Source organism: Phoenix dactylifera, unplaced genomic scaffold (assembly GCF_009389715.1).
Source record: "Phoenix dactylifera cultivar Barhee BC4 unplaced genomic scaffold, palm_55x_up_171113_PBpolish2nd_filt_p 000365F, whole genome shotgun sequence".
NCBI lineage: Eukaryota > Viridiplantae > Streptophyta > Magnoliopsida > Arecales > Arecaceae > Phoenix > Phoenix dactylifera.
This window is the reverse complement of record NW_024067819.1, coordinates 29649-38597: the sequence shown is the minus strand read 5'-3', so window position 1 is coordinate 38597 and position 8949 is coordinate 29649. Positions and strand designations below refer to the sequence as shown.

Below are 8949 nucleotides of genomic sequence, written 5' to 3'. Positions count from 1 at the left end.
CAAGATGATAATCAAAAATTAATTGGAAATGCATCATCAAGCCAAGAGGCTATTATGGATCATGGGCTGACTAAGGCTTGGAGGTTTGCTCACGAGCATCCTAAGGAATTAATTCTAGATGATCCATCTCAACCTGTTAGGACTAGAGCATCTCTTAGGAACTTAAACAATCATCTAGCTTTCGTTTCACATTTTGAGCCCAAACACATAGAAGAAGCTGAAAAAGATGTAAATTGGATAAATGCAATGCAAAAAGAATTAAACCAATTTACTAGAAACAAAGTATGGAATCTAGTTGAAAGACCTACTGAATATTCAATTATAGGTACCAAATGGATTTATAAAAATAAACTTGATGAAAATGGAATTGTAATAAGGAATAAGGCTAGACTAGTAGCAAAGGGTTATAATCAAGAAGAAGGTATAGATTTTGATGAAACCTTTGCTCCTGTTGCTAGACTTGAGGCAATTAGACTTTTACTAGCATTTGCATGCTCTAAGGACTTCAAATTATTTCAAATGGATGTAAAAAGTGCATTCTTAAATGGGTATATTAATGAGGAGGTATATGTAGAACAACCTCTTGGTTTTGAAAATTATCAATTTCCTAATCATGTATATAAATTGAACAAGGTACTTTATGGTTTGAAACAAGCACCTAGAGCATGGTATGAGAGGCTTAGCAAATTCCTATTAGAACATGAGTTTTCTAGGGATAATGTAGATACAACATTGTTTCTAAAGAAGAAAAACAAAGATATGTTGTTAGTGCAGATTTATGTTGATGATATTATTTTCGGTGCTACTAACAATCGCCTCTGCGAAGAATTTGCTGACTTGATGCAGAGTGAATTTGAAATGAGCATGATGGGAGAGCTGAATTATTTCCTCGGGCTTCAAATCAAACAATCTGAAGAAGGCATCTTCATCAATCAAGCTAAATACATCAAGGAGATGCTTAAGAAGTTTGATATGGAGGGGAACAAATCAATCAGCACTCCCATGAGCTCATCATGCAAATTAGACCAAGATGAATCAGGTAAATCTGTAGATCTGAAACTATATAGAGGTATGATAGGATCTTTATTGTATCTTACTGCAAGTAGACCTGATATCATGTTTAGTGTTTGCATGTGTGCTAGATATCAGTCTAATCCTAAGGAATCTCATCTAATTGCAGTCAAGAGAATCTTTAAATACCTAATAGGAACAAAGAATATAGGGTTATGGTATTCTAAAGAATCTAGCCTAAACTTAACCTATACACAGATTCAGACTTTGCTGGATGTAAACTTGATAGAAAAAGCACCAGCGGGTCATGTCAATTCCTAGGAGAAAACTTAATCTCATGGTTTAGCAAGAAACAAAACTCGGTTGCATTATCTACTGCTGAAGCTGAATATGTTGCAGTCGGGAGTTGTTGTGCTCAAATCTTGTGGATCAAACAACAATTGGAAGATTATGGCATTAAACAAGATAAAATTCCCATTAATTGTGATAATATAAGTGCCATTAATCTAACTAAAAATCCAATCCAGCATTCAAGAACTAAACATATTGAGATAAGACATCACTTCATAAGAGATCATGTACTGAATGGTGATGTGACACTTCAATTTGTTTGCACTGATGATCAATTAGCTGACATTTTTACAAAACCCTTAAGTGAAGAGAGATTTAGTGTGCTTAGGAGGGGATTGGGAGTGATTGATCCATCCTAGTGGTATTTTCCACTAGTTCATTGATTTTGATGATTAGATTGTGGCTAATTTAGAGTTTCTTTACAATGATCATCAAATCAGATCATAACTTAGTGATTATCCCTCATTCGGCACGAACATAGCATGATTTTTAGGTGCGTGCCAGAGTTCGAGACGACTCGAGCAAGTTTCAGAGTCGGCTCGTAACGGGGAGTCGACTCGCACATTTACGGGAGTCGACTCGAGATCGATGGCAGCAGAGGGGGAGTCGACTCGCATTCAGTCGGGAGTCGACTCGAGGTCAATAGGCGCATAAGGAGAGTCGACTCGCGCATACTTTGGAGTCGACTCGCGACTCAGAGGAGTCGACTCGCAGTCGGGATCCGATTTTTTAACCCTAACTTCATCGTTTACTCAACACTTCTATTCACCGCCGCCACTGTTCACAAGCCCTAGAGCCGACTCCTAGAGCGTCTCCGGCCGACCTTAAGGTTTTTCCCGTCCATCTTCCTCGCTTCTTTAGGTTCCTTCCTCTTCCCTAGGTCAAAATGCCTCGTAAAGCCGTTGTCCGGAAGAGACCCCAACCCGCGACCGGTGCCGAGCGGCGTTCCAAGGCTCGGAACGATCCCGCGAGGCCACAACCTCCGGCTCGTTCCCCGAGGGAGGTTCCCTCGAGGCCGTGCGCCGGGAAGGCGGTCTCCACCGGGAGATACATCGATTTCGACTATCTCTCCCGGGAGGGCTTTACTATAGGAGAGAGACTGCGGGCCCAGGGCTTAGAGTATTTTTGTTTTCTAGATCTCCCCACATACCCTGGCCTAGTTAGGGAGTTCTACGGTACTGTACATAGGGGCGATGGGGGTATCGAGGGCACGGTAGCCGGTGTCCCATTGTTCATTTCGGAGGATATCATTGCTCAGGTCCTCCATCTTCCACAAGTAGGGGTGGCTCCCACACACCCCGAGGATAGGACTGAGGCCCTTACGGCCATTCTAGGTCATCCACCTCAGTCCCTCTTAGATGAGGTGTCCGCTAGCTCACTTTCAGTTGAGATGCGGCTCCTCTTGAGTATCATCTCTAGGTCCCTCTTCCCGAAGACTGGCCGCTTCGATTTTGTATCTGAGAGAGACCTAGCTCTTATGTTCTACATCCTCCAGGACACCCCAATCAACTTTTCCAAGATGATGTATAGATACCTATGTGAGCCACTAGATAGATCTAGGCTCACCCTCCCCTATGGCATGATGTTCACTCTTCTATTTAGGGAGGCCGAGATTCCCATTCCTGAGGAGGAACCCTCTCGCGCATTGCGATGGACAGATCGCATGCGTCCGGGAACCCTCAAATTTGGTCTTTAGGTGCAGGACCTGTGTTGCTTTCATCTGAACGGTCTGATTGACATTCTGAAACTTTTAAGACTATCAGTTAATACGAAAACTTGCTGCTGTCTGTTTTGAATTTTCTGCATTTAATTGTTTTAGATCAGAATTTTATTGTTATCATATCTCATTAACCCTTGTTGCTAATTGAAAAGTTAAAAAAAAAAAAAAAAATTTGCTTGATCACCTATTCAATGAAATTTAATGTCATGTCATAAAATATTAAAAAAAAAATCTCTTGATTGTTGCATATAGTATATGGCATCAGCATAAAATACTCTAAGGGCTGAACCCATTTAAAAAGATAAGGTCGGGATTTCATCACTCGTCCTTAGCCCAAAAATCACCCCATTGCATAAATATCCTAAGCTTAACTAAAATCAACTAGACGTTGGCCCCTAAGGACATTCGAGCTCAATAGGATGAAGACCAACGAAAGTTGCACCAATTTCGCTCTGTGGCTTAGTTGATGTCTAGGCAAGCTTTGTCCCTATAAGGGAGATAGTTCATCTGTTCGAGGCAAGTGGTTTTAAGTGGGACCTTTGCGAACGCATCGTGACCCCTCCACTTACCTGGGAGCTTACCTGGTCAACTCGGTTCATTAGACCGGATTGGAGGCTTAGGTGCCCTCTTCAAACTAGTTAGGAGCTGTCTAGAAATTTAAGAAAAATATTAGAAATTGAGGTGTAATGTTTAGTTGCATGTTTGATTGTGAATAGATTTTTGTCTTAGGGTGTAGTTTTAGGATATCTTTAGTTGGTACTTATATTTATATTTATTTAAAAAAAATATTAAAAAAATTTAATTAAATTTTGTATGCTAGGTTGGGATAGGGACGACACCGGTCGATTAAGTCTACAACTTTAGATCATCCCTTAGGACACATCCTTGAAATTCCTTCGCAGTATCTCACACCTTGTGAGATGGCAAATTTTCCTGATGATGTAGGAAGTCACCATGGTGATGAAGGTAGACCCTCAGTTATGACACTTCGACAATATTTACATCCCACTAGGACTAGTCAACCTTCATGCATGATTATTCCTGAAAATGTAGGACACTTTGAAATCAAACCAGGAGTAATTCAATTGCTGCCAAAGTATCATGGAATGGAATCCGAGAACCCTTATCTTCATCTTAAGGATTTTGAGGAAATTAGTATCACATTTAGAGTGCCAAATGTATCGGAAGATGTCCTTAAATTGACCTTGTTTTCTTTTTCCTTAAAGGATAAAGCCAAAACATGGCTGAACTCCTTGAGACCTAGATCGCTAGGAACATGGCAAGATATGCAAAGAGAATTCTTGAAAAAATTCTTTCCCGCACAAAGGACTAACTTTTTGAAAAGGCACATTAGTAACTTCCAACAAAAAGACCATGAAACATTTTATGAATGCTGGGAGAGATTTAAAGATTTGCTTCTCTCTTGTCCTCATCACGGGTTTGAAACATGGAGATCCATTAGTTTCTTTTACGAAGGGTTGTCTCCACAATTAAAACAATTTATAGAGACTATGTGTAATGGACTATTTTTGGAAAAGCAACCCGATGAGGCATGGGATTATTTAGATTCTCTCTCAGAGACTGCACAATTATGGGATACAGGGGATAGAGTGAATAAACCTTTGCCTAAGCCTACTAGCGTTGGACAGGGGGGCCTTTATAACCTTAGTACTCAGGATGATATTCAGGCTAAAATGGCAGCCCTTACTAGGAAGGTAGAGGAAATTGAACATAGAAGGATTGAACCCGTCAAGACCATAGAACATAACAGCGAGTGTTGTAGAATTTGTGAGATGCCTGGACATCTCACCACTGATTGCCCCACAATACCCGCATTCAAGGAAGTCTTGCATGATCAGGCCAATGTTATGAATACATATCAAAAATCTTTTAATAATCCTTTTTCAGGTACTTACAACCCAGGATGGAAGAACCATCCAAATTTCAGGTGGAGGAATGACCAACCTCAACAAGTATATAACCCAACTCCTCCACCTCCGCAACCTCATTATGCACACGCACCCCCTCAAAAACCCAGTCTCGAAGAAACTTTGCAATCTTTCATGCAAGGTCAAGCTAAAATCAATGATGACTTAAGAAATCAACTGACAACGCTGACCACTGCTTTAAGTGCTCAAGAGAAAGGTAAGCTACCAGCTCAACCACAACCTAATCCTCAAATCTATGGCGGTAGCAATGCATCATCTTCAACTTCGCATAAAGAACAAGCAAAGAGTATAATAACTTTGCGAAGTGGAAAGGTTATTGACCGACCAGTCCCAGAACAAACACAAGTCATACCTGATTCTGACCCTCCCAAGACAAAAGAAAAGGATAATGAAGAAACTGAAGCACCAACATCTACTGAAAAAATTGAATGTCCTTTTCCTGCACCATTTCCACAAAGATTAAAGCCCTTGCAAAAGCTTGAACCAAACTCTGAAATTCTTGAGCTTTTTAAGCAAGTAAAAATCAATGTACCTCTTCTTGATGCAATCAAACAAGTGCCCTCCTATGCAAAATTTTTAAAAGATTTGTGCACTGTCAAGCGTCGTTTAAATGTCAAGAAGAAGGCATTTTTGGCTGAAAATGTAAGTGCAATTTTACAGCATAACATTCTTCCTAAATATAAGGATCCAGGTTGCCCAACTATCTCGTGCATCATTGGCAATTTTAGGATTGAGCGAGCATTGTTAGATTTAGGAGCGAGTGTGAATTTGTTGCCATATACGGTATATGAGCAACTCGGTTTGGGTGAGTTGAAGCCAACAACTGTGACCTTACAATTAGCTGACAGGTCAGTGAAGGTCCCTAGAGGGATTATTGAAGATGTGTTGGTCCAAGTAGACAAGTTCTATTTTCCTGTTGACTTTATCGTACTGGACACACATCCGGCTTCCAATTCACCATCTCAGATTCCGGTCATCTTAGGACGTCCATTCCTTGCAACTTCTAATGCATTGATCAATTGTAGGAATGGTGTCATGAAGCTTTCTTTTGGCAATATGACCTTGGAACTGAACGTCTTTAGTATAGGCAAACAACCCAGTGATCATGAAGAAAGTAAAGAAGTTGAATGGGTTGAAACCATTGCAGAAGAATATTTGTTAAAAGAAACATTTACTGAATCGGCCGACAATGGTTTGATAGATTGGTGTTCTGAAGGTACCGCTGATGATATGGTCCCACCTATTTTAGATAACTCGGATGTCATGATGGTCAATGGGTGGAGACCGAGAATAGAGGAATTTGAACAGTTGCCACCTCTAAAAGCAAAGATAGTACCATCCCATGAACAAACACCTAAGCTCGAGTTGAAACCTTTACCGAAGGAACTCAAGTATGCCTTTCTTGGATCCGAGGACACATTTCCTATAATCATCTCATCTGATCTGGATCATGCCCAAGAAAGAAAATTACTTGGTGTTCTAACGAAATATAAGGGAGCTTTAGGATGGTCTATTGCCGACTTGAAGGGGATTAGCCCTTTAATTTGCACGCACCGGATATATTTGGAGGACAATGCCAAAACCACAAGGCAAATGCAACGCAGGTTGAATCCTACGATGAAAGATGTGGTTAAAGCAGAAGTCCTCAAGTTGCTTGACGTGGGTATTATTTACCCAATTTTCGATAGCAAGTGGGTAAGTCCTACTCAAGTCGTGCCCAAAAAAGCAGGTTTGACGGTAGTCAAAAATGAGCAGGGTGAACTAGTTCCAACTCGTGTTTCGACGAGTTGGCGCATGTGTGTTGACTACCGAAAATTGAATTTGGTCACTAGGAAAGATCACTTTTCCCTACCCTTCCTAGACCAAGTTTTGGAAAGAGTTGCAGGACACAAATTCTATTGTTTTCTCGATGGCTATTCCGGGTACTACCAAATCGAAATTTCACCTGAGGATCAAGAGAAGACTACCTTCACTTGTCCTTTTGGCACATTCGCTTTCCGTCGGATGCCATTCGGGTTGTGTAATGCACCTGCAACATTCCAAAGATGCATGCTCAGTATTTTTGAAGAAATGAACGAGAAATTTTTAGAAGTGTTTATGGATGATTTCTCTGTTTTTGGCGATTCATTTGATGATTGCCTGTCACATTTACAAGCAGTCTTAGCTCGATGCATGGAAAAGAATTTGATACTGAATTGGGAGAAATGCCACTTCATGGTGCCAAAGGGAATTGTCCTAGGACATATTGTTTCATCGAAGAGCATGGAAGTTGATAGAGCTAAGATTGACTTAATCGCCAAGCTACCTGCACCCAAGACGGTTAGAGATGTTAGATCATTTTTGGGTCACGCAGGATTTTATAGGAGGTTCATCAAGGACTTTAGTGTCATAGCTCGACCATTATGTAACCTCTTATCCCTTGATACACCGTTCGATTGGACCGAAACCTGTCAAGATGCATTTGAAAAGCTGAAGTCTATGCTTAGCACTGCACCCATCGTGCGACCACCTGATTGGTCATTACCTTTTGAGATCATGTGCGATGCTAGTGACTATGCGATAGGAGCTGTTCTAGGACAACACAAGGATAATAAGCCATATGTCATCTACTATGCAAGCAAAACCTTAAATGATGCTCAAATGAATTACACCACCACCGAGAAGGAATTGCTTGCAGTAGTATTTGTATTAGACAAATTTCGCTCTTATATCCTTGGTGCTCCTATTGTTATCTTTACAGATCATGCAGCGCTAAAATATTTATTGGATAAGAAAGATGCCAAACCATGCTTAATACGCTGGATACTTCTACTTCAAGAATTTGACATCACAATCAAAGATAAAAAGGGAGTAGAGAATGTGGTTGCTGACCATCTATCACGGCTAGTTGTTCATGATTTGGTGCCACAGTTGCCCATCAAGGACTCGTTCCCTGAAGAGCAATTGTTTGCACTTTCTACTATGCCATGGTATGCTGATATTGTAAACTTTCTTGTCACGAACCGGATGCCGGAGCATTGGGGATCGAATGATAAGAATAATTTCTTGCGTGAAGTAAGGAGTTATTATTATGATGCCCCCTATTTGTTCAAGTATTGCAATGATCAAATCTTTAGAAGATGCATACCGGATCATGAGATACAAAGTGTACTCTCTTTTTGTCATGCCAGTGCTTGCGGAGGACACTTTGCATCTAAGAAGACGGCAGCTAAGGTGTTACAATGTGGTTTTTATTGGCCTACACTATTTAAAGATGCCCACGAGTTCTGTAGGACATGTGACCCATGTCAATGTGTTGGAAGTATAACTCGTAGGCAAATGATGCCTCTTCAGCCCATTACTGCTATTGAAATTTTTGACATGTGGGGCATCGATTTTATGAGCCCATTTTCACCGTCTTTTGGATATGAGTATATTTTAGTTGGTGTTGAGTATGTGTCAAAATGGGTAGAAGCTGTTGCCTGTAGAACTAATGATCACAAACCTGTTTTGAAATTTCTTAAAGAAAATATTTTTTCACGGTTTGGGATGCCCAAGGTTATAATTAGTGATGGAGGAAAACATTTCTGTAATAAGCCTTTTGAGATCCTATTACGAAAGTACGGTATCACTCATAGAATTGCAACTCCTTATCACCCGCAGACTAGTGGCCAAGTAGAGCTAGCCAATCGGGAGATTAAACGAATTTTAGAGAAAACGGTGAATCCATCACGCAAAGACTGGTCTTTACAACTTTCTGATGCATTGTGGGCTTACCGTACTGCTTATAAAACTATTCTTGGTATGTCCCCGTATTGGCTAGTCTATGGAAAAGCATGTCATCTACCTATTGAATTAGAGCATAAATCATATTGGGCCATTAGAAAATTGAACTTTGAATTGTCAGATGCTGGTTTAATTCGAAAATTACAATTAAGT

The 8949-nt window shown here is 40.4% G+C and overlaps 1 pseudogene; it reads right to left on the bottom strand.

The window, feature by feature from the left end:
• Positions 1–4425: 4425 nt before the first annotated feature.
• On the bottom strand, positions 4426–4523 carry LOC120105765 (annotated as a pseudogene).
• Between the last annotated feature and the right edge of the window lie 4426 nt (positions 4524–8949).